Below are 27,368 nucleotides of genomic sequence, written 5' to 3'. Positions count from 1 at the left end.
TTTACTTTTCACAGTTGTGAACTCTGGAAAGTTTAAAGTTAAATTATAAGGTCTACTTGGGGGCATGCTTGTCTATAGTCCTGTTTTCACTTTAAACTCAAGTGTTCTAAAGGGCCACATGATTTTATAGGATCTCTTCAACAAGGTTACAAACATATTTATAAGGGCTTCACCTCCAAGACCTGAGTACCTCCCAAAGATTTCATGCAGTTCTGTTACTTTGGGTCTTAGAACTTCAACATAGGAATTTTGGGAGGACATAGATATGCATATCATTTTGATGATTAAATTGTTTTGTCATTTGACCAATGAAAGCCTATAAATCTGGCTTCTGTGTCTTTTTTTCTTTCCATTTTTAATCTTAATTTTCATTATTTACACTGTATTCACTTTGAATCCCTCTGTTCCCCCTCCCTACTCCTCTCCCAATCCATTCCTCCCTCCCTCTTCTCCACACATATGCCTCCCCAAGTCCACTGATAGCAGAGGTCCTCCTCTCCCTCCCTCTGATTATTGTCTATCAGGGCTCATCACGAATAGCTTCACTGTCTTCCTCTGTGGTCTCGTAAGGTTGCTTTCCGCTCAGGGGGAGGTGATCAAAGAGCAGGCCAATCAGTTCATGTCAGAGACAGTCCCTATTCCCATTACAATGGAACCCACTGGGACACTGAATTGCCATGGGAAACATCTGTGCAGGGTTCTAGTTTATCTCCATCAATGTTCCTTGGTTAGAATATCAGTCTCAGAAAAGACCCCTGTGCCCAGATATTTTGGTTCTCTTGCTCTCCTTGTGGAGCACCTGTCCTCTCCATATCTTATTTCCTACTTCTTTCATGAAGTGCTCTGCACTCTGCCTAAAATTTGGCTACAAGTCTCAGCATCTTCTCTGATACCCTGCAGGGTAGAGCCTTTCAGATTTCCTTTGTGGTAGGCTCCTATCATGTTCCCTGTTTACTCCCTCTTTTGATGTCCATCCTCTTTGCCTTTCTGAATGAGGATTCAGCATCTCAGCTAGAGTCCTCCTCCTTCATAAGTTTCTTTAGTTGTACAGATTTTAGTAAGTTTATCCTATAATATATATCTAATATCCACTTATGATTAAGTATATACCATGTGTGTCTTTCTGCTTCTGGGATACCTCACTCAGGATGATCTTTTCCAGTCCCCACCATTTGCCTGCAATTTTCATGATTTCCTTATTTTTTTTATTGCTGAATAATATTCCATTATGTAGATTTACCAAAATTTTTGTATCCATTCCTCAGTTGAGGGGCATCTGGGTTGTTTGCAACTTCTGACTATTACAAATAAAGCTGTTACAAACATAGTTGGACAAATGTCTTTGTTGTATTCTTGAGCAACTTTTGGATATATGTTTAGGAGTGATATAACTGAATCTTGACAAAGCACTATTCCTAATTGTCTGAGAAAGTGACAGATTGATTTCCATAGTGATTGTACAAGTTTACATTCCCACCAGGAGTGGAGCAGGGTTCCTCTTTCTCAACATCCTCTTCAGCATGTATTGTTATTTGAGCTTTAGATCTTAGCTATTCTGATGGCTGTAAGGTGAAATCTTGTGATTGTTTTCATTTGCATTACCCTGATGACTAAGGGCATTGAGCATTTCTTTAAGTGTTTCTCTGTCATTCGTCTATGGAGAATTCTCTGTTTAGCTCTGTATCCCAGTTTTTTATTGGGTTACTTGATTTGTTGCTGTTTAACTTCTTGAGTTTTCTATATATTCTAGATATTAGGCCTTTTGTCAGATATAGGGTTAGTGAACCCTATATTCTTTCCCAATCTGTAGACAGTGTCCTTTGCTTTACAGAAGCTTTTCAGCTTCATGAGGTCCCATTTATTGATTGTTGCTTAGAGCCTGTGTTGTTGGTGTTTTGTTACACCAGCCAAGACACAAGACCTGAGAAAGATATTTTTCTGGCAAGAAGAACATAAGAGTCCTTTCCAAAGCAGTGGTTTTCTTCAACATAGCAAGCACCGGGATTTAACTTAGGGCATATGGATATGTTCAAATGTGGGTTCTCTATTCAGAGCCATGCTAAATTAAGTCCTATTCTGAATGTGATCAAAATGTAAAATCAGAGCCCAAAAGGCACTCTTTGCTCAAAGTAAGGTGGAAATATGTGTAAAATTTTTAAAATGGACAGAAATGCCCCTGAGATTATGACCACAAGTTCTTAACTGAAAATGAAGTGAATGAGGCCATGAAACTAGATTGCTCAGGAGGCAATGCCATCTGGTAATCATGATGTCTGATCTATGAGGGGATAATTCAATGCTATATTTCTCACTTACACAAATGACAGAGAGCACAAATTCAGACAATTTCTAGCATCCCTGTGTACACTATCCCTCAGGAAAAAAATCTATAACTTGAAATATAGTTTACATTTTGAAATCATTTTGATACATGACATTTCTACATAACCATGGCTGTTTTAGAACTGTCTGTGGAGCTGGGCATGGTGGCACACACCTGTAATCCCAGCAGTCAACCAGGAAGAGGCAGACAGATTTATGTGATTATGAGGATGGCTGGGTCTACAAAGTGAGTCCAGAACAGCCAAAGCAACACAAGAAAATTGTGTCTCAAAAACAAACAAACAGAGAACACACTCTGTGTAATGGTCTGGCCTCAGTCTCAGAGAGATCAGCCTGCCATTGAAACCTAGGTTTAGGATGACAGACATGCACTTCTGAGCCAACCTATGATTTTTAAGTGTTCTATACTTGAATCAAGGAATTAAAAGATAAAATAAGATGTACAAAGGAACCATTTTCCTTTTAATGAACAGTAATAAGACTTCAAATTCTACAAATAATTTCAGTCATCTATTAGTGGCTGCATTCCTTTGTTAATTTCATCATTTTTAACTGGATTTAAGGCATATAATATAGAATAATCATCCTAAAATCTGCACAGCTAAAGAAGCAAATCAAGGAGAACCCTGGGTAAGATGCTCAATCTTCATTCAGAAAGGCAAAGGGAATGGATATCAGAAGATGTAGAAAACAGGGAACTGGACAGGAACCTACCACAGAGGGCCTCTGAAAGACTCTATACAGCAGAGTATCAAAACATATGCTGAGACTCATAACCAACCTTTGGGCAGAGTACAGGTAATCTAATGAAAGAAGGGGGAAGAGAGAAAGACCTGGAGGGGACAGGAGCTCCACAAGGAGAGAAATAGAATGAAAAAATCTGGGCACAGAGATTTTTGGAGACTCATAATCCAAACAAGGACCACAAATGGAGATAATGTAGTACCTGACAGATATAACCCATTGCAGCTTAGTGTCCAAGAGGGTACCCTAGTAATGGGAACAAGGACTGTCTCTGACATGAACTCAGTGCCTGGCTCTGATCACCTCTGCCTGTGGTGGGACCAGCCTTACCAGTCCACAGAGGAAGACAATGAAGACAGTCAGGATGAGACCTGATAGACCAGGTTCAGATGGAAGGAGAGAAGTACCTCCCCTATCAGTGTACTGGGGGAGGGGCATAGGAGAAGAGGGAGAGAAGGTAGGATTGGGAGGGGATGAAGAGGGGTCTATAGGAGAGATACAAAGTGAATAAACTGTAATCAATAAAAATAAAAATGTTGGAGTGTGTTTGTGTGTACATATATATATGTTATGGTGTATACGTGCTAATGAGAGTACAATTTATTGCTATTTATTATCTACATCCCATATGTAAGTTCTTGACATGGAACACAAAGAGTCTTTTGGCCAGTGAATACACTGGCCCTTATTTAGGTTGAAATATTATTTATGTATCTGCTGGTATGTGAGTTTGCATATACAGCAGCCCAACTACAGAAACATTACAAAAACCTGGAGCAGTGATATGGACTACTCAGGGATTCAGCTCAAATTATGAAGCTTAGAAATAACTAAATGTTCCCACTGAGACAATTCTCTGACATTCATTTGTAGTCCTGAGAAAGTCTTATGAACAAGTCTTTACTCCTAAGAAAGAACTAACACATTCCTAAACAAGACAGGAGTGTATAATTTTCATTTGTAAGTAGCATTTATTATTCAAATCATGTTATATTCTTCCATCCTCAGATGTCAATATATTCATAATCTGAATAAAATACAATATTGTACTGATGTAATGTTTCTACTAAATTTTATGCACATCAATGAGCTCAGTGGGAAGAGTTTGTGTTATGCAAAACTGACAACATAAACTTGAAGTTCATATAAGCATGACTAAAATAAACCCCACAAAGTGTCACACAGTCTTCATATATCTGTCATAGCCTAAGAACGAATAGTCCACTAAACACACAACATGTTTTGAAAGAAATCTCATTGCTCTTACATTAAGTAGCACCTCTAGATAAATCTCTAAGAAGGCTAGATAAATCTCTAAGAAAGCTAGATAAATCTCTAGGAAGATGATGTGCCACATAGTAAATATGAGAACATGTAGACACATGGAACTTCAAACAATATATACATATATACACACACACATACTATTAACTATTAATTAATTATTGATATCCAAGCAAGGATTAAAAACAAACATCTTAAATGAATTTGTAAAAACATAAAAAAATACCACACATTCTCAGAGACCCTTCCTTGAAAACTATGATAACACACTGCCTGATATAAATAAGCAATCTATCACATAGATAATGGGGATCCCATTCTATACATTGCACAGAAAAAATACCTATTACCAAATTGAAATGCATTAGAACACGAACAGCCCCCACAGAAGGAATATCAGAACCTAATAAACTTTTGTGAATGGATTTGCTACACATACAGCCAATTCAATCCCTACTCCAATGTTCAAAATTCAGACCGCAACCACAGTTGGTGATCTCCTCCATTACATTTAAGTGAACATGGTAAATAATTTACGTCCTCCAATGCTATAATAAAAACAGATTCAAAATAGTTTCTTTTCTTGAAAATGAATACATTTATTATGTCCAAAGTAATCAACTATTTTTTATAAATAGGATTACTCTCTTCTATGAATTTTTTTCTACTTCCTGACATGAACATGATATATACATATTTAAGATATTTACAGTATTAGAAACATGACTTTAGCAATTAAGACAAGTTCATTCCCAGGATCTAGCTCAGGTTTTTGACAACTTTCTATAATTACTGGTACGGGAAGATCAGTTGGTTTAGTCTTTATGGAAACTAGAATGGACTGGCACATAAATACACAAAGACAAACTGTTATCACATAATGGAAATTAAAAGAAATTCTTAAACAAGCATATGTTTACTCATGAATGTTTTATTTGTATAAACATTCATTTCTGACCTCAGGTGTTGAGGCAACTACAGGCTTATATACAAATGTTTTCTTCATCATGTAACAGAAATCAAACATGTAGGTTTGAAGTCAGAGAAATGAATCTTTCTCAGTTGGTGGTATCATTTGGGAATGTTTAAGAAATGTATCCTGCCAGAGAAAGAATGTTACTTGGGGTGGGCTTGATAGTTTTCAGCTGCATACAATCTATAGCTCCCACTCTCGGGTTCATGCTGTAGGTGGAGGTTGTGAGCTCCAAGCTTCCTACTTTAGCTGACAGGAATGACATTTGGGTTGCCCAATTTATAGTGATCCCATATCCTCTCTGATCATAAGGCAAAGTAAACACATTTGGAAGTTGCCTTAGACATTGTGTTTGGTCACAGAAAATGCACTAATATGCACATATAAATTTTACAACTGGATGATTTATTTCATGTAATTGAAGTGAATTATGAAATAAAAAAGGATTATCTTATTGTTTCAATTCATATGCCTTTGGTCCATGAGATTTCAATTGGAAACAAAATAAGGATGGATGTCACAAACATATGCATACATTCTTGACACTTGAATTTTCCTCCAAAATAATCTAGTGTAAATGAATGCAAGTTGGTAGGTCAAAGACCTTAACAAATCTTTTTTTTAATTTTTTTTATTTTTCATCAATTACACTTTATTCATTCTGCATCCCCCCATAAGTCCCTCCCTCCTCCCCTCCCAATCCCACCCTCCCTCCTCCCTCTGCATGCATGCCACTCCACAAGTCCACTGATAGGGAAGTTCTCCTCTCCTTTCTGATCTTAGTCCATCAGCTCACATCAAAAGTGGCCGCATTGTCCTCTACTATGGCCTGGTAAGGCTGCTTCCCCCCAGGGGGAGGTGATCAAAGAGCAGGCCAATCACATTATGTCAGAGGCAGTCCCTCTTCACATTACTATGTAACCCAATTGGACTTTGAACTGCCCTGGGCTACATCTGTGCAGGGGTTCTGGGTTATCTCCAAGAATAGACCTTGGTTGGAGTATGAGTCTCTGGGAAGTTCCCTGTGTTCAAATTTTCTTGTTCTGTTGCTCTCCTTGTGGAGACCCTGTCCTCTCCAGCTCTTACTATTTCCCAGTTCTTACATAAAATTCCATTCACTCTGCCCAACAGTTGCCCATCAGGCTCAGCATCTGCTTTGATAGTCTGAAGGGCAGAGGCTTTCAGAGGCCCTCTGTGGTAGGTTCCTAGGTTGTTTCCTGTTTTCTTCTTCTTCTGAGGTCCATCCTCTTTGCCTTTCCGGATGGGGATTGGACATTTTAGTTAGGGTCCTCTCTCTTGCTTAGTTTCTCTAGATGCACAGGATATAGTGGGTTTGTCCTATGTTGTATGTCTATATGAGTGAGTATATACCATGTGTGTCTTTTTGCTTCTGGGACAACTCACTCAGGATGATCCTTTCCAGATCCCACCATTTACCTGCAAATTTCATGATTTCCTTATTTTTCATTGCTGAGTAATATTCCATTGTGTAGATGTACCACGATTTCTGCATCCATTCTTCAGTTGAGGGGCATCTGGGTTGTTTCCAGGTTCTGGCTATTACAAATAAAGCTGCTACAAACATGGTTGAGCAAATGTCCTTTTTGTGTACTTGAGCCTCTTTTGGATATATGCCCAGGAGTGGTATGGCTGGATCTTGAGGAAGCACTATTCCTAGTTGTCTGAGAAAGCGCCAGATTGATTTCCAGAGTGGTTGTACAAGTTTACATTCCCACCAGCAGTGGAGAAGGGTTCCCCTTTCTCCACAACCTCTCCAGCATGTGTTGTCACTTGAGTTTTTGATCTTGGCCATTCTCATGGGTGTAAGGTGAAATCTCAGGGTTGTTTTGATTTGCATTTCCCTAAAGGTTAGTGAGGTTGAGCATTTGTTTAAGTGCTTCTCTGCCATTCGGTATTCCTCTACAGAGAATTCTCTGTTTAGCTCTGTTCCCCATTTTTTAAGTGGATTACTTGGTTTGCTGCTTTTCAGCTTCTTTAGTTCTTTATATATACTGGATATTAGTCCTCTGTCAGATAAAGGGTTGGTGAAGATTCTTTCCCAATCTGTAGGCAGTCACTTTGTTTTGGTGATGGTCTGCTTTGCAGAAGCTTTTCAGTTTCATGAGGTCCCATTTATTGATTGTTACTCTTAGAGCCTGTGCTGTTGGTGTTCTGTTCAGGAAGTTTTTTCCTGTACCAATGAGTTCTAGGGTATTCCCCACTTTTTTTCTAGCTGATTTAATGTGTCAGGTTTTATGTTGAGGTCTTTGATCCACTTGGACTTCAGTTTTGTGCAGTGTGATACGTATGGATCCATTTTCATTTTTCTACATGTAGACATCCAGTTGGACCAGCACCATTTGTTGAAGATGCTATCTTTTTTCCATTGTATGGTTTTGGCGCCTTTGTCAAAGATCAGGTGTCCATAAGTGTGTGGGTTTATTTCTGGGTCCTCTGTTCGGTTCCATTGATCCACTATTCTGTTTCTATGCCAGTACCATGCAGTTTTTAAAACTGTTGCTCTATAGTACAACTTAAGATCAGGGATGGAGATACCTCCAGAAAATCTTTTATTGTAGAGGATTGTTTTAGCAATTCTGGGTTTCTTGTTATTCCATATGAAGTTGAGAATTTTTCTTTCCAGGTCTGTAAAGAACTGTGTTGGTAATTTGATGGGAATTGCATTGAATCTGTAGATTGCTTTTGGTAAAATGGCCGTTTTTACTATGTTAATCCTGCCAAGCCATGAACATGGGAGATCTTTCCATCTTCTCATATCTTCTTCTAATTCTTTCTTCAGAGACTTGAAATTTTTTTCATACAAGTCTTTGACTTCCTTGGTTAGGGTTATTCCGAGGTACCTTATGTCATTTGTGGCTATTGTGAAGGGTGTTGTATCCCTAATTTCTTTTTCAGCCCTTTTGTCTTTTGTATATAGGAGGGCTACTGATTTTTTTGAGTTAATTTTGTATCCGGCCACTTGGCTGAAGGTGTTTATCAGCTGTAGGAGTTCCCTGGTAGAGTTTTTGGGGTCACTCACGTATACTATCATATCATCTGCAAATAGTGATAATTTGACTTCTTCCTTTCCAATTTGTATCCCCTTGATCTCCTTCAACTATCTTATTGCTCTAGCAAGGACTTCCAGAACTATGTTGAAGAGATATGGAGAGAGTGGGCAGCTTTGTCTTGTCCCTGATTTCAGTGGGATTGCTTTAAGTTTCTCTCTGTTCAGTTTGATGTTGGCTATAGGTTTGCTGTATATTGCCTTTACTATGTTTAGATATGTGCTTTTTATCCCTGATCTCTCCAATACTTTAAACATGAATGGATGTTGGATTTTGTCAAAGGCTTTTTCAGCATCTAGGGAGATTATCATGTGGTTTTTTTCTTTCAATTTGTTAATATGGTGGATCACATTGATGGATTTCCGTATATTGAACCACCCCTGCATACCTGGGATGAAGCCTACTTGGTCATGGTGCATATCTTTGATGTGTTCTTGTATTCGGTTTGCGAGTATTTTGTTGAGTATTTTTGCATCAATGTTCATAAGGGAGATTGGCCTGAAGTTCTCTTTTTTGGTTGGGTCTTTGTGAGGTTTAGGTACCAAGGTGACTGTGGCTTCATAGAATGAGTTTGGTAAAGTTGCTTCTGTTTCGATTTTGTGGAATAGTTTGAAGAGAATTGGAGTTAGCTCTTTTTTGAATGTCTGGTAGAATTCTGCGCTGAAACCATCAGGTCCTGGGCTTTGTTTGGATGGGAGACTTTCGATGACTGCTTCTATTTCCTTGGGGGATATAGGACTATTTAATTGATTTACCTGGTCCTCATTTAGCTTTGGTAAGTGGAATCTATCAAGAAAACTGTCCATTTCATTTAAATTTTCAAATTTTGTTCCGTATACACTTTTGAAGTATGTCCTAATGATTGCTTGGATTTCCTCAGTGTCTGTAGTTATGTCCCCCTTTTCATTTCTGATTTTGTTGATTTGGATGGTGTCTCACTGCCTTTTAGTTAGTTTGGCTAATGGTTTTTCTATCTTGTTGATATTCTCAAAGAACCAGCTCTTGGTTTCAATGATTCTTTAAATAATTTTATTTGATTCTATTTTATTGATTTCAGCCCTGAGTTTGATTATTTCCAGCCGTCTGCTCCTCTTGGGTATATCTGCTTCTTTTTTTCTAGGGCTTTCGATTGAGCCATTAAGTAGCTTGTATGAGATGTTACAAATTTCTTTTTTCAACATTTTTTTATTCTTTATTAATTACATTTTATTCACTTTGTATCCCCCCCTGTGGTTTCCTCCCTCCTCTCATCCCAATTCCTCCCTTCCTCTACCCTCTGCATGCATGCCCCTCCCCAAGTCCACTGATAGGGGAGGTCTTCTTTTCCTTCCTTCTGATCCTAGTCAATCAGGTCTCATCAGGAGTGGCTGCATTGTCTTCTTCTTGTTTTCTCTCCTGGTGGGAATGTAAACTTGTATAACCACTCTGGAAAGCTATATAGTGCTTCCTCAAGACCCAGCTAGGCATATACACAAAAGAGGCTCAAGTACACAATAAGGACATTTGCTCAACCATGTTTGTAGCAGCCTTATTTGTAAGAAGCTGGAAACAGCCCAGTTGCCCCTCAGTAGAGAAATGGATGCACACATTGTGGTATATCTACAAATTTCTTCTTGAAGGCACTTAGTGCTATGAATTTTCCTCTTAGCACTGCTTTGTGTCCCATAAATTTGGGTGTTGTACCTTCATTTTCATTGAATTCTAGGAAGTCTTTAATTTATTTATTTCTTCCTAACCCAGCTGTCACTGAGTTGTTCAGTTTCCATGAGTGAGTAGGCTTTTTGCTATTTCCATTCTTGTTGAGGTCCAGCTTTAGTCCATATTGGTCAGATAGAATACAAGGGATTATTTCAATCTTCTTGTATCTGTTAGGACTTGCTTTGTGACCAACTATATGGTCTATTTTGGAGAAGGTCCCATGAGGTGCTCTTTTGAATTTGGATGAATAGTTCTGTAGACATGTATTAGGTCCATTTGCTTTAGGACCTCTGTAAGTGCCTTTATTTCCCCCATTTGTTTTCTCTCTAGATGATCTTTCCCTTGGTGACAATAGATTAAGTCTCTGACTATTAAAGTGTTGGAATCAATGTGTGATTTATGCTTTAATAATATTTCATTCATTTACAAATGTAGGCGGTCTTGTATTTGGGGCATAGATGTTCAGAATTGTGATGTCGTCTTGGTAGATTTTTTTCCTTTGATTAGACTGTAGAGCCCCTCATCTTTTTTGATTAATTTTGGTTTAAAGTCTATTTTATTAGATAGTTACCCTAGGTTGTTTCTGGGTCCATTTGCTTGAAAAACCTTTTTTTTCCAGCCCTTTTACTCAGAGATAGTGTTTATGTTTGTTGCAGAGGTGTGTTTCTTGGATGCAGCAGAATGTTCAATCCTGTTTCTGCAACCATTTTGTTAGTCTGTGTCTTTTTATTGACGAGTTGAGTACACTTTTGTTGATAGTTAGTAGTGACCAATGAATGTGAATTTCTTTTGTTTTGGGATTGGTGGTGATACTGTTTCATTACTTCTATTCTTTTGATTTTTTGTTTTGTACTCATCTATATCCTATGTTTTCTTGGGTGAAGTTGTTTTCATTGGATTGGAGTTTTCCTTCTAGTATCTTCTGTAGGGGTGGTTTGCTGTGTAGATATTGCATAAATTTAGTTTTGTCATGGAATGTTTTCTCCATCTATGTTTATTGAAAGCTTTGCAGGGTATATTAGTCTGGGTTGACATTTGTGGTCTCGTAGAGTCTCCATGACACTTGCCCAGGCCCTTCTGGCTTTCATAGTTTCTGTTGAGAAATCTGGTGTAGTTCTGATAGGTCTACCTTTATATGTTATTTGGCCTTTTTCTCTGGTTGCTTTTAATATTTTTTCTTTGTTTTGTAGGTTTAAAGTTTTGACTATGATGTGACACGAGGAGTTTCTTTTCTTGTCTAGTCTATTTGGTTTTTTGTATGCCTCTTGGATATTTATGGACATCTCTAAGTTGGAAAATTTTTCTTGAAAATATTTTCTGGACCTTGGAGCCTGGTATCTTCTTTTTCATCTATTCCTATTATTAGATTTTGTCATGGTGTCCTTGATTTCTTGTACTTTTTGTGTTTGGAACTTTTCTGATTTTACTTTTTCTTTGAGAGACGTATCAATTTCTGCAAATGTATCTTCAACAGATGAGATTCTCTCTTCCACCTCTTGTATTCTATTGGTGATGCTTACCTTTGTGGTTCCTGTTCTTTTCTCTAAGTTCTCCAGCTCCAGGATTTCCTTTGTTTTCTTTATTGACTCTAATTCTGTTTTCATGTCTTATACCGTTTCCTTTATCTGTTTGAATGTGGATTCCTACCTTTCTATGATGGCTTCTATTTTTGTTTGTTTGTTTCCTCTTTGTATGTCACTAATTGTGCCCCTACTTGTTTGGCTGTATTTCTTTGAGAGCTTTGTCCATTTCCTTCCTATGTGCCTCTATTTGTGTGTCTATTTCTCTGAGAGATTTATTTCCTCTTTATGTGCCTCTAATAACTGGATAAACATACTTTTAAAGTCGTTTTCTTGTGTTTCTGATAAACTGAAATGTCCATTGATTTTGGGGGTTGCTGGTGAAGCCATGATGTCGTGCTTTTTGTTGTGTGTGTTCTCACCCCAGCCTCTGACCATCTGCTTATCTGCAACCCTCACTGTTTTTTCCTGGAGTCTGTACTTCAGACTGGGTCAATTTTTTTCTGTCTGAATTTTTTTTTTTTTGAGGAAGATGAGAGAGGTCCACCGGTTTGAGAGCGTGCATTGGTGTTTCTGCTATACCTAAGGGAGGAATGTGATGCTGCCGCTATTCACAGGTGCTGTTACTGGGTGCAGTGCTTAGGCACAGATTACCTCTGACTACCTCAGTGGCCTACAGGCCACTGGTATACAAGTCTATCTGGGCTCCAGGAATTGTTTGCCTGGAATTCACTGGTAGACCTGGAGAACAGAGGTTTCAATGTTGAGAACACTATCCCAAGAATCGCTATGTTGCCCACAATAGGGGCATGGGTGGTAGGGATCTGATGTCTGGCTGCTTGCATAGACGGTCACTGGATTTGGGGCTCTGCAAGCACTCACTTGAAGGCACATTCACTGTCTAGCAGCACCAATCTGAAAGCAGAGAGGTTCCCCTTGTTCTCTACTCTCAGATTTGATCCTGGTGGGGCAAATGTGAATGTAGGTTAATAGTCAGCTCAGTGGTGTTGGTAGCCACAGAACTTGGTGCCTGCCAGCACTGTGGGCTGTTCTAGGAGCCGCGGCACTGGGGGCTGGACACTGTGCTCTGTGGCAGATGCTGCAGGCTGCCTCCATAGCCTCCCCCTCTGCGAGGGAAGGATAATAGCAGCCGGTCCCAGAGTAGTGCCTGGTGGTGGTGGGGGTTGAGTATTCTCTGTCCCACATCCTGAGCCAGGTTTCTTTGCTAAGAACAGCCAGCACTGTGGGCTGGACACTATGCTCTGTGGTGGGCACTGTGGGCCACCTCTGCTGCCTCTGCCAAGGAGAGAGTAGGGAGGTGGATAAGGGGAACACCTAGGGATTGAGTCCCCAGGAGACGTCAGCAGAGAAGTTCCTGGTGAAGTCCCAGGAGTCGCAGGTAACATGAATTTAAATTGTCTCAGTTCACAGTTAGTCCCCTTTCTCCCTGGAAGCCTCGATGTCATTTTTCTAGGTTCATCAGCACCTCCACTCACCAATTTCGGAGTTTCAGATCCTGTGCCCTTCAGATATGGTGCATGCTGGTTGCTGCAATCTTGGATCCCCCTCCCAGAAGTAATACTTAATAAAACCTGTAACTTCTAATTGTAATATTTCTGATTAGAAATAATCTGCACTGAAAATGGAAAAATGACAATCATCTCTTATCACCTTGATAATTCTCTTTTCATAATATAAATGATAATCTCAAAACAGTTTTAACTGCTTTTGCAATTCAACCAAAGGTAAGGGGAACAAACAGATTTTCTTTTAAGAAAACCACCCATTTTAGTTTCCATTATCCTCAAAAGTCAAAGTGAAATTTACCTGTTTCACAAATCGATGGAAAATGATCAGTATTTTTTTATTTCAATTAAGTTGATTAATATCTTTTAAAATAAAATAAGGATTTCAAACTGCAGAGTAAAGAGGAGCTGAGTAGAAATGACAAGAAAGATGGATAAACTGGACAGACAGCTAGGCCATTCACTTATTTTAGGCCTGCATTGGTCAGACACCAAGTCACCATTTTCTAGGGTGGGAACTTATAGAAAAAGAAAAATGTTGAGCGTTGAGAGTTTTCTCTCAGGGTTGAGAGAAAATTGGATGCATTTGGTTGTCTCTATAATGTATAGAAAAACTCTCTCCTTCACTTTTCATTTTTCTCACAATTTATTAAGTAGATCTTCAGGAATATTACTCATTGATGTCCAGAAAATTTACCCCCCAAACTGAGTAGACTGTTTTATTGATGTCTGTCCTAAAATCTATTTACATACTTATGAGAATACCCCTTAAAATATGTACTTGATGAGGTCAGGACCAATTTTATACCTTTCAAAATAATATGAAGGCTATGATTGTGGCCTCTGGAGATTATATGTGATGTGGTCCCAGGAAATACCTCCATGCTCATATGTGACAATGCAAATGTGTCTGTGTATGTACCTTAATATATATACATTTGTATAACAACAATTAATTAAAAAATAAGCTATGATTTTAAAAGAGACCAAGTAAGAACATGGGATGATGTGTAATAAGAAATAAAATGGGGAAATAATGAATTATAAAGCAAAACATAAATAAAAAAAAACTATTTTATTTCTGTACCGTAAAGCCTAATCAAAGTGTAGGCTCTAATAGTATGGCAGGCATGAGGGACATACTCACAGTTTATTAGACACAACCAAAACATCATTGAACAAGGAGAGATATAGTTTTTTTTCTTCTTTTGTCTCTTCTGAGTTTCATGTGGCCTTGGCATAGCAAGGTTCAGTATATTCCATCGGAGGTGAACTCCTCATAGGCATCCATGTGGGTAAATATGGATTCTCCTGGGACAGGTCTCGACCTAACAGAACAGATATTCAGTAGATAATAACAAGACTGATATCCATACTATATTTCAAAGGGTGCATAGTTTTAAAATACAGGCTTAATTCCCAAAGCAGGATTCTGTTGAGCTACAAACATACTTAAAATGTAATAGAAAGGAAGAGGCCACTTAGGAAGAGAAGTATTGGGAATAGATTGGAGAAATAGGCTTTTTTTTTTCCCCAGAAGTGATCAACTTGAGAGTCATGAGAAGACTCAAGTTGGAAGAAGTATAGCTGGTAGGATATAGATCAATGGTTAACACTTTAATACTGTTACTCATGTCATAGAATACAACCATAATATTTTATGGTTATTATGGTTTATTATTATAAAATTGTTTCATTGATATTTTATAACTGTAATTTTGTTACTGTTATGATTTCTAAGTGTTTGATAGGAAAATATCAAATATGCCATCTCCAAAAGGTTCAGGACCAACAAGTTGAGAACCATTTGTTCAGAGTGAAGAAGGGGGTGAATAAAGTAGTTGTATTTCAACTAAAATCATTTTTAAAATTTGAGTAATAAAGACTATCCATTATTCATGAGGTTTACCAATATTATTCATGATTTAAAAATAAAAGCAGGAAGCACATTGCAAAGCAACATATTGGAGAGAAAAAGAAATACTCAAATACTAGAGTGATTCACAAAAAAAGCCACATTGATGCCAAACATTAAATGAAGGCCAAAGTAGGTGAACCCTAAAAATTGGACAGTGGAGTAGCAACATGGATGTCATTGTTCACCCTAATGTAATATGTGTGTAATAAGAGGCAAAATACTTGGTACAAAACATGGTGAAATGTATATTTATCCCCATTTATTAATTCCTAATGCTTTTAACCTATCAAAGTTCCACCTGAAAAAGGCAGCATGGAGATGTCATTAACCCTGTGAACTTTAGAGTCTAACAGATGTAAAAATCATAGGTTTTTCAAGGGAATGTGCTTTACTGAGATAGTCAGAAAGCTTCATGCACAAGAAAGTCAGACAGCACTGATGTCTATAGAGGAGGATACTTGCTTATTAGTATATAGTAAAGGCTAAAGACACATAAAATTGTAACTGAAACAACTTGGAAGATACTCGGTAAATCTCATGATTAAATATATAGTATACCTTAGACACATGATAATCATGAACAGATCATGTAAAATTACAATGCCTATTTCTTTAAATGCTTGAATTTTGTTGCTAGTAAACTGTACCTTCTCTAAACTGTGTAGTTTAATATGTATAATTTTAGAGTATTGAGATAGAAAAACTCTACCAAATTGTATACTTTATATGAAGATTTTATTTTATTTCATAAAGATTTTCTACTCAGTAATTCTTTCAAATGGCTGAATCATTGGAATGCAGTAAAAAAAAGAAATACTGATATACATCTAAGTATTGGCATTGAAACACCATAACTAAATAACTAAATAAATAACGAAATAAATCCATTACTTTGTAAGTGAATGTAAATAGACATGAAGAAAATAAGCAGGTTTTTCTAATGGTTTAAACTAGTCAGTAGGGAGCACATATATCCAAAAATGGCCATCTTTGTCCATCTCAAGATGTATAGAAAGACTTATGGGGTTACAAACAAACACAACAAAAATAGACACACCAGATAACGAACAATATTCATCAAGAATTTTTGAGACAGTTCTTATACAGCAAGAGAAGTCATTTTCCTTGCCTCTGGCAAAAGGGACATATGGCACTCCACTAACCTGTGATATGAGGATATCAGCAATAATGCTGGCCTCCAGGTCAAGTGCAGGGGAGTAAAAGTACTTGTTATACAGCTCAGAACCCACACATGTATTCCTGTCACTTCCCAAACAAGCCTACACTCTGCTAACTCCCCAAAATATTCTAGGATTACTCTCTATCTCTTTATGAAGTCAGTTACTTTACTTGTCTGAGTTATCTCCACTTTTCTATCTTAATATTCTTTCTTTTCTCCCAGACAGCTTGGTCACATGAAGTGTATTTTTCTCCTCTCTGGTCTGAACTTTTCTAGAATCCTCTGAACATTTTTCCTCTTTTATCCATAATAAAATTCTTTCCTGTCATCATCTAAGATTTGGTGTTTTTTTTCTGTTATCCAGATCATATAATTGAGTATTTAAAATATATCTGTAAAAGTGACCATTACACTGCTAAAATTAAGGAAGGTATACAGAGACCCCAGAGATTTTAGTTAGAAAGCACTTAATGAAATGAATGAAAGTGTCAAAGAAAGACAGCAGTCAATGGTTTTCAATATGCACATAAATGAAAGGTATGTAATGTAAAGGTATGTTAAAAATAGTACTAATTCAGTTTCATGATAACAAAACTGAAAGTAAAAGAACATGTTTGGAAAACAGTTCTTGTCTAGTCTGAATCTATATCAAAATATTGAGATTTAGGTGCCAAAGAACACAAAATATGTCAGAAACAATAAAAGTCTGTTGAAAACCAGAGAGCTTTTGAGATTTTAAAGTTGAAATCTGACACAAATTTAAAACAAATACTTGTAGTCAGGATGAGTACCATAATTAGATGGTACAGAGAATAGTCTTCACTCATAACTTGGTCAGATATAGTTTTGAAGATATACAAACACCTTTCTCCTTTATAGCTCAAAGCGTACTTCAGGTATTTTTTTCCTTTCTTTTGGGGAATGGTACTAAATTGTAATATGAGTAGCTTTTCAAGAAGTTGAGTTTACATAATCTGAATGAATCAAGACATAATGCTTCCTGAAACCATTAGTCTATCATGAGAACCATAATAGTCATTTCAAAATACCTTTACAGTAGAGCCTGGAATGGAGAACCTTTCACTGGGCACAAATTAAGCTTTTCTTTTCTGGTACTAAGCAAAAATGGCTACAGCAGTTTAGAGATGAACTACTGAAGTGTACACATTCTATAGTAGTCAGGGGGAGAAACCACTGTGATGTCAACATTCCAAGGCTCAAGCCATAACTGACAACGTGACATGCATTTCATTCTTTGAAACTGTTGACTTTAAAACATTGATTTTGAACAATTCTTGAACCACATGTTTGGACTGACATTTTTGCAACCATATGCATGTGTGTGTATAAAAGATATATGATAGAGATAATAGATAGATGATTGATGTTAGATAGCAGGATAGATAACTGTAATAATATGTGTGCAAAAATAAAAGGAATACTTGTATAAAACATCTTGATAGACTAGGGTCAAATAGAAGACCTTCCCTATCAGAGCACTATGGAAGGGGCATACGGGGAGAAGAGAAGAGGGTGGGATTGGGAGGAGATGAGGGAGGGAGGCACAATTGCAATAAAATTTAAAAAAATGTAATAATGATAATAAAAATGAATACTAAAAGTCAGTAATGTTAAAAATCATGAAATTTATATTCATCTCCAAAGATTATCAACTTCTAATTCTTTAACCTGTTAAAGGTCCATGTGAAATGAGGTAGCATGCAAATTCATTAAGACTGTGAACCTTGGAGTCTAACACATGCAAAAATCATAGAATACTTTAAAGATGAATGTGCTTTACTGAGATATGGTCAGAAAGCTTCATGCACAGAGAAGTCAGAAAGTTTTAAAGAGTGGAGAGGAGTGCATATGCTTACTAGTATATAGTAAATTTTATATATTAATCCTAGAGAAACAAAGAATTGTGACTGAAATAAGATATTCTGCATGTTTCATAATAATGAAATGTAGTTAACATTGGACATAAAATAATCATGGACAAATCATTCAAAATTAGAATGCCTGTCTTTAAAATGATTGTATTTTGTTGATAGTAATAATTTTTGCCTTCTGCACACAGTGTGTAATTTCATTAATATGTGTAATTATACACTTCTAATTAAGATAGCAAAACTCTACCAGACTGTTAGGTTCTTCATTAAGATATTCTGCCAAATAATTATGATTTTAAAAATGATATATTTGAGTATGGGAAATAAAAACCCATCAGAAGGAAATCTCTGTAGTGATACATGGTTACTAACCCCATTATTTTTAAAATAGTAATAAATATGTGTAAAGAAAGTAATCAGGCTTTCCTAATAGTATAAACTATTTAGGTTCCACGGAGTGCAAATATCCAAAAATGCCAGTCCTGGGCCTGCTCAACATGCATTTTCGAAGGAATTCTGGTGATTAGAAAGAAACAAGCAAAAAACAAACACACACACATACCAAAAACAGCATCCATCAAGAATCTGTGCAAAAGTTCTGGTCCAGCAAAATAGCCATTTTCCTTGCTCCGACAAAGGGGACATATGGCTCTTTATTGACATGTAGCTCCTATCAGGATACCAACACCCATGGTGGCCTCCAGGTGCCTTGAAGGGGAAGTAAATGGACTTGTTATACATCTCAAAACACATGTCTAGATTCTTGTGTCTTCCCAAAGAGCCTCATCTCTTTCTGTACTATCCTAATTTCCTGAATAGTCTAGAAATACCCTGACTTTTTTTTTACACAAATTAATTTAGTTATAAATTTCACATCTTCATCCCAGGCCCCGTTCCTTCTCTCCTCACAGTCCCACCATCATTCTCCTCTCTCCCATTCCCTCTTTCTCTTCTGAGAGGCTCACTGTGTGTAACAACCCACCCAGACACATCACATAAGGTAGGACTAAGAGCTTCCTTCCTCTCTCACTAAGGACAGGCAAGACAACCCAGCTAGGGGAAAGGAAACTAAGGGCAAGCAACAGAGTCAGAGACAGCCCTCAGTCCAATTGTTAGGGGACCCACATGCTGACCAAGATGCACATCTGCTACATGTGTATAGGTGGACCTAGGCCCAGCCTGTGCATTTATGAAAGCAAAGTTTGTCTCTGTCTAAGCTATCTCTACTTTTCTCCTAATCTCCATTCTCTTCTAGACAGTCTTGGTCATATCAAGTCTGCTTCTTTTTCTCTGTGCTATGAACTCTTCCAGGTGCCTCTGAACATTTTTCCTTTCTGACCCATAAGAAAATTAATTCCTGTAATAATGGAGTGGCTACTATTTTACTGGTTTGTCTACTGTTCCTGCTCATACAGTTAGAATATTTAAGGTATATATTTTATTAAGTGAATACTACTATGCCTAAATCATTTTATTTCATTCAAGGAATATGTACTGACAAGCCATAGTTTTTACTTGGGAAGGAGTAAAGATCCCTGTGAATTGAACAGTCAAAGAGAGACATCAGCCAAGGTTGTCATCAAATGCATCCAGCAATAATGTAAAGGTATTTTATAAAATATTGCCAATGCAGTTTCATGATAAAATTAAAATTAAATGAGTATGTCTAGAAAGTCATTCCTATCTAGCAGAACCAGTGTTCACATATTGAGAAATATATGTTTGAAACTAGAAAGTTGTTGAATTTTGGGCTGAAATCTGAGCACTTTCCAACAAAACTTTGTTGGAATAGTGGGTAAAACAACTAGATGAAAGAGAAAATAATCTCTCCTATCTTGGGCATATAGTTTTGAAGATACATGGATATTATTGTCTTGTATAATAGCTCAGAGCATACCTCTCTGTCGTGACAACTTTGTTTCTTTGGGGGAATGGTACTGATTATTGCTAACAGGAGTAGCTTTTCATGAAAAAACTGTTAAGAATTAGGTCACAGGTTCTAGAGAACTCAAGACAGAACACTTCCTGAAACCATTAGTCTAGCATGAAAATCATAATGAGCATTTTAAAATACCTTTACATCAGAGCCCGGAATGGAGAACCTTTCACTGGGCAAAAAATTATCCTTTTCTTTCCTGGCACTAACCAAAATGGCTACAGCAGTTTGTAGACAAACCACTTAAGTGTAAACATTCTGTAGTAGTCAGGGGGAAAAACCACTGTGATGTCAACATTCCAAGGCTCAGGCCATAACTGACAAAGTGACGTATGCATTTCAAATTTTGACTTTAAGACATTGATTTAAAAAAAAATTTGAGCCACATGTGTTTTGAAGAAATAACATATTCAAAAATGTGTGTGTATGCATGTGTAATAGATATATGATATAGACAATAGAGGATAGATGTTAGATAGAAGGATAGACAACTATAATGATATCAGCACAACAATAGGAGGAATACTTATATAGGGTCAAATAGGGGGAATACTTGTACAGGGTCAAATAAAAGGGGAGGACAACCTTCCCTAACAGTGGACTAGGGGAGGGGTGCAGGGGGAGAAGAGGGAAAGAGGGTGGGATTGGAGATGAGGGAGAGGGCCACAGCCACAATATAATTTGAATAAATTGAAATAATAATAATAATAATAATAATATTTAAAACACAGCAATGTAAAAATATCAGGAAATTTATATTCATCTCCAAAGATTATTAATTCCTAATTTTTTAATCTGTTAAAGGCCCAGGTAAAAAAAGGCTGCATGCAAAATCATTAAAACTGTGAACCTTAGAGTCTAAAACATGCAAAAATCATAGAATACTTTAAAGATGAATGTGCTTTATTGAGATATGGGCAGAAAGCTTCATGCACAGAGAAGTCAGAAAGCTTGGAGGAGTGGAGAGGAGTACACATGCTTATTAGTATACAGTAAATTTTATATATTCATCCTAGATACACAAATAATTATAACTGAAACATGGGAGATGCTCTGTACATTTAGTAATAAAATATGTAGTATACTTTGGACATATAACAACCATGAACAAACCATTCAAAATTAGAATTACCTGTCTTTATGGTGATTGTATTTGGTGATAGTAATGATTTGACTTCTGCAAAGTGTATAATTTCATTAATACATGTAATTATACAGTTCTCTTTAAGATCGCAAAATTCTACCAGACTGTGAGGTTCTTCATAAAGATATTCTGCCAAATAATTATAATTTTAAAAATATGACACATTTGAGTATGGGAAATAAAAACACATCAGAAAGAAATCTCTATTGTGGCATGTGATAACTAAACCCATTACTTTTTAAAAGGACATAATAGGTGTGAATAGTTTAATCAGGCTTTCCTGATTACACTATTTAATTAAATAATTTAAAAAACAAGTTTAAACTTGTTAGGTCCCACGAAGTGCAATTATCCAAAAATGTCAGTCCTGGACCTGCTCAACATGCAGTATCAAAGGAATTCTGGTGATTAGAAACAAACAACAACAAAAACAGACAAACAAACACACATACCAAAAACAGCATTCATCCAGAATTAGTGAAATAGTCCTTGTTCAGCAAAATAACCATTTTTCTTGCTGTGACAAAAGGAACATACTGCTCTCTACTAACCTGTGGCTCCTATCAGGATATTAACACCCATGATGGCTTCTGGGATGCCTGAAGGGGGAGTAAATGTACTTGTTATACACCTCAAAACACCCATGTAGATTCCTGTCCCTTCCCAAACAGCCTCATCTCTTTCTGCACTATCCTAATTTTCTAAATATTCTAGAAATTACCCTGTCTTTCTTTCCACCAATTAATTAATTAATTTCATATCTTCATCACAGGCACCCATCCCTTTTCTCCTCACAGTCCCACCATCATTATTCCCTCCCTCATGACCTCATTCTCTTCAGAGAGGTTTACTATGTGTACCAACCCACCCTGACATATCACATGAGGCAGGACTAAGAGCATGCTCTCTCAATAAGGACAGGCAAGATATCCCGGCTAGGGGAAAGGGAACTAAGGGCAAGCAACAGTCAGTGAAAGCTATCAGTCCAATTCTTAAGGGACCCACATGTTGACCAAGCTGCACACCCGCTACTTAAGTGAGGGGGGGCCCTATGTCCAGCCTGTGCATTGATGAAAGCATACTTTGTCTCTGTCTAAGCTACCTCTACTTTTCTCCTAATATTCTCTATTTCCTTTGAGACAGTCTTGGTCATATCAAGTCTGCTTCTTTTTCTCTCTGATCTGAATTCTTGCCTCTGAACATTTTTCCTCTCTCATCCATAAAAAATTACTCACTGTAATAATGGACCAGATGCTATTTTGCTTTTTTCTCTGCTGTCCCTGCTCATACAGTTTGAATATTTAAAGTATATATTTTATAAAATGAATATCACTATGTCCAAGACATGTTACTTTAAGGAGCCCCGGTCCTAGTGTGAGTAGCTCCTCCTCACATGCTGAGGAGGCCTTAGATGGATGACTCCAGGGTCTGGAGAAAGCAGAGCTCTGTCAGCCCTGGAGACCTTGGCTCTCTGCCACACTGCTGTACTCCCTGGCCTCAGGGCATGTAATCTCCTTCCCCCAAGAGCTCATATCACCTCTGGCTACACAGCCTTCCTACTTTCTTTCCTCCCTCCCTCCCTCCCTCCCTCCTTCCCTCTCCCTTTCTTCCCTCCCTCCATTCCTTCCTTCCCTCACTCCTTCCCTCCTCCCTTCATTCCTCCCTTTCCTCCCCTCCCACTTCTTCCCCTCACTGCCTGGTCTGGCTGGCCTGGAACTCTGTATACCAGGCTGCCTCCAACTCCATGGAGACCAATCCTCATCTGACTCCTGGAATTAAAGACATGTGTCCCTAAGTGTGGACCTTTATTTCAGGATTTATTTATATCAAATTTTTTTTTTTTTTCCAGACAGGGTCTCTCTACATAGCCCTGGCTGTCCTGGACTTGCTCTGTAGACCAGGCTGGCCTTGAACTCACAGAGATGCCCCTGCCTCTGCCTCCTTGAGTATTGGCGTCACAGGTGTGCTATACCACCCTGCTAATTTATGTATATATGCATGTAAGCATGTATGTATGTATGTATGTTCGTATTTTTGCACACCACATGTGTGCCTGGTGTCTGTGGAAGGTGGAAGAGCATCAGATTTCAAGGACCTGGTCATGAGCTGCCAAGGGGGTGTCGGGAACCAAATCCTGAGGCCTAGGCGAGTGCTCTTAACTGCTAAGCCATCACTCCAGGCCCTATACTACTTTTTGTACTATCACACTTGTTGCATGTGTGTGTATATGTGTGTGTGTGTGTGTGTGTGTGTGTGTTGCGTGCATGTTCTATCTTCTCGGCTCATTGCATTATTTTTTGGTGTGTGTGGGGTAAGGTTCTATCATCTAGCTCAGGCTAGCACCAAGCTCAGAGCAATCCCTCTGCTTCAGCCTCCCAAACCTGGGCATTCCAGGACCGAGCCCATAGCCAACTGTATAAACTGAGAAGCTGTGTCTGTGCACAGCTGTGTGGGCTACTGGCTTCAACACGGCACCAAGCTTTCCTGATGATGAGGGTGGCTCAGAACCACCACCTACCCACCTGCCGGGGGCTGGACTCCCCTTGTCTTAGGAACTCTGGGGCCAGCTCTTATGCCAGGCACTGTGGCAAGGTGGCTCAGTGGATAGTGCATGCATGGCCCGGGCTGCACCCCAGTGTTGCCAACTGCCACTGGAGAGTCATACCTTGAAATTCCAGATCATCATGGCCCCGTCGATGCCAGTGGTGCATAATTTTCGACTGTCCTGCTGGTCCACCTTGTAAATGGACACCTGGCTAAAAGAAGAGCGAGACCATGAGGTCCGTGGAGACAGTGAGGCCATTCCCCCAAGCCCCACACTGACAGATGGCTGGGGATGCAGTAGGCTCCAGCTCATTCAGGGCCACATGACGAGACTCTGTCCTAGAGTGGGAGGGCTCACTCACCCAGGATGTGGCCCAGGTGGTAGGCCCAAGACTACATCAGGCCCTGGCCAGGTCCCCAAAGCCACAAACACTGGGTACTGATGCTTGCGTGGAGCCCTAGCCATCTGAAGGTAGAGGCCAGAAGGTTAGAAGTTCAAGGTCAGGGGGGCTGCAGGGATGGCTCAGAGGTTGAGAGTACTGCTCTTCCAAAGGTCCTGCGTTCGAGTCCCAGCGCTCACACGGTGGCTCACAGCCATCTGGTGTCAGAGTAGAGGGAGAAGGAAAAGGAGGAAGGGAGAGAGAGGGAGGGAGAGGGATGGAGAGAGAGTGGGAGAGAGAGGGAGTGAGAGAGAGGGAGAAAAAGGGAAAAAAGAGAGTGAGAGAGAGAGAAGAGGGAGAAGGAGGTGGAAGGAGGGGAAGGGAGAGGGAGAGAGGAGAGAGGGTGAACAGAGAAGTAAGCGAAAGGGGAGGAAGAGGGATACAGGAGAGAGAAGGAGAGCGAGGGAGGGGGAAGGAGAGGGAGGAGAAGGCAGCAAAAGGAAGACAGGGAGGGAGGGAGGGCGGAGGAAAGGCCACAGCATCAGCATGGGGCTGGTAGGGACAGAACAGGGCTCAGCAGATATAGACACAAAGAACTGCTTTCTCCTTCCAAGCTCAGAAGTGATGGGAGCATCTCAATCCACAACCCCAAAGGAAACAAACAGAGAGACTCCCTACAGAGCCTTCACCCCAAGATCAGGGACACCAGGGTGAGCCAACTGTGCATACCCACATGCAGAGATAAATAAAATTAATTGATTTAAAACCTGAGATGGACAGGCTGAAAGAGAGATGGACGGATGGTCATAGCATGAGCTCACCTGCACTCCAGACTACCAACTGTGCCTAAGACCCTTCACTGTACCGGCCATCCTGCTGCACTCTGCGACCTACTGGGGTCTGCAGCTACTGCTAACCCCATGGCTGAGTCCATCATATCTTCTGCTACTTGCTCTGTTCATAACTGTGCATCACTTCACTTGTTCTTTTTCTCTTTCTTGAGACGGAGTCTCATATACCTGGCTGCCCTCAATCTTGGTCTATAACTGAACCTCTAATCTTAGCTCCAAATGCAGTGCTGGTTTTACAGGCGTGCAGCACCTGTCAGCCTTCTGCAGTCCTGGGGGACGTTAACCAGCTCAGCAAGTTGTCTACCTGCTGAGCCACATCGCAGCCCTAGCTCCTTTTCTAGAACAGGAAGTTCCCTTTATCACTGAGCTGCTCACAGAGTACTGTACTTTGCAAATAAAGGAGCCCAATGGGTACCTGTCAGTGTTGAGCAACAGGCAGTGCCCATTTATCCTCACCTGCATTTGAAGTCATATGACCCTGCAGCCAGCAAAATGTTGTTGGGGAGCCAGCCCAAGCTGAGGACTGTGGAGCGAATCGGCTTCTTAATGTGCTTGCTCACCCACCTGAGGAAGGAAAAAACCTTGTTTACACTGTCCTCACAGACAAAAACAGCAGCACTTTCCAAGCCGCCCCACAAACCCCCTCCATATAAAACTGACCTATGTGTTTATAAAAACCATTTCAATTCTGAAATCCACAAGCAATGTTAGCTACATTTACTGAGGTAACTCATGTACGCACCATCACTTTTACTGTTGTAAAGCTGTCCTTTGACTTAGGCTTGAGTATTTTCATGGGCTCCCTACAGTGCACAGCTGCTCCTGCTGAAGGCTGGCTTGCTCTCTGTCAGGGAAGCGCTCCTTACACAGAGTTCAGGTTGGCCTCCGACTTGCTGTGAACCCCACTGGTCTCAAAGTAAAGCTAGAATTACAGGCCTGTGCACCACACTGGCCTGAGAGGCTGACTTGCAGCTCATGTTCAGGAACTACAAATGCGACCACAGTAAGGTCCAGTCCACCTATACCCTCTCAGCAAACACATACAGTCAACTGCTCCAAGGAAGTCAAGAGGAAACACTTCCTACATGAATTAACAGTCGGGAGCTGGAAAGGGAAGGATGGAGAGGAAGGGATGAAGGAGGAAGTGGGGGAAGGAAGGGAAGGGAGATTAGCATGGCTCACCAGTCCTTTTCAGACTCAAAGTAGCAGACGGAGGAGATGAGCTGGGCTCCACTCCCCACAGCAATCTCGTTCTCCAGTGGGGACTACTTCACAAAATTGGCGAAGTTGATCCTGAGCAAGGGCAAGGGCGGTGGCAACCTCCTCAAAGTCACTTCTCCAAAGCCCCTCCGCCTTGGCCCCGCAGGGGACCTGTGAGATGGCTGTGCGCCCCGGCTCTCCACTTCTCCAAAGCTCTTCCTCTTTGACCCCACAGAGGGCTTGCGAAGTGGCAGTGTGCCCTGGCTCTCCACTTCTCCAAAACTCTTCCTCCTTGGGTGTGAAAGGGACATACGTGGTGGCTGTGCGCCCTGGCTCTTCTGGAGAACCCTGGGGCTGTGGCAGTGGCAGGACAGCATCTTTAGGTAGTCTCTCTTCCCTGTTGGGGTCCATCTCCGAGAGGCGCGCCTTGTACCCAGGCCAACGCTGGCTTGACCTCCTCCTTGCAGTCCTCCTCCTGCTTTGGATCAGGTTGGGGTTCCAGGTAGCTTGGTTCTCCAGGCCTGAAATGGAAGAATGTGAGCAGAGAGAGAACGGGTCCAGCCCAGGACTCCAATGTCAGTGTCAGGACCGGTGGTCTCGGTTGGGTTGGGTGGGGGGAAGGCGTCAATCTATAAGAACTATTCCCCTGGGCGCTTGGAGAGAGGGAGGTGTGTGGGGGGGTGGGAACTGGGGGATTCTGGGAAGAGGAGTTCCAGAGGCAGGAGGACAGGAACTGGGGCATTCTGGGAAGGACGCTTCATCACAGCATCCGGGAGGAGACCCTGGCTCACTAGAGCCATGCGGACCACAGGGCATCAGAGAGGAGCCTCACTCACCGGGCACGGCCGTGCTCCCATAGTCCTCTATGCTCTCTTTGCACAAGCCATTCTGGGGGGCCGCGGCCAGCTGCTGCCACTCTCCCTGGGTCGGTGATCCAGCCTTGGCCTTGAAACGGGGTGCCCTGGAGGTGCGCAAGACCTCAGTTAGTGACTCAGGGACCCCTGAAACGCGGCTTCGGGACTAGCCTGAGTTAGCCAGCATCTCCTGGAAGCTTTGACTGGGCTGAATGTGCGGAATGGAGACAAGTGCAGCGCCAGTGTCCACCTCCTCACTGCTAACCCGGAAACAAGGGGGCCAGCCACACTGCACTGGGGCTCTTGTTCAACC

The 27,368-nt window shown here is 40.0% G+C and overlaps 1 pseudogene; it reads right to left on the bottom strand.

The window, feature by feature from the left end:
- The window catches only part of LOC110543619 (zinc finger protein with KRAB and SCAN domains 7-like), a 262,089-nt pseudogene that overhangs the window by 234,077 nt on the left and 644 nt on the right, over window positions 1–27,368 (bottom strand).

This window comes from Meriones unguiculatus (genome assembly GCF_030254825.1).
Source record: "Meriones unguiculatus strain TT.TT164.6M chromosome 13 unlocalized genomic scaffold, Bangor_MerUng_6.1 Chr13_unordered_Scaffold_34, whole genome shotgun sequence".
NCBI lineage: Eukaryota > Metazoa > Chordata > Mammalia > Rodentia > Muridae > Meriones > Meriones unguiculatus.
The sequence above is the reverse complement of the archived record's forward strand: the minus strand, read 5'-3'. Positions and strand labels throughout refer to the sequence as shown.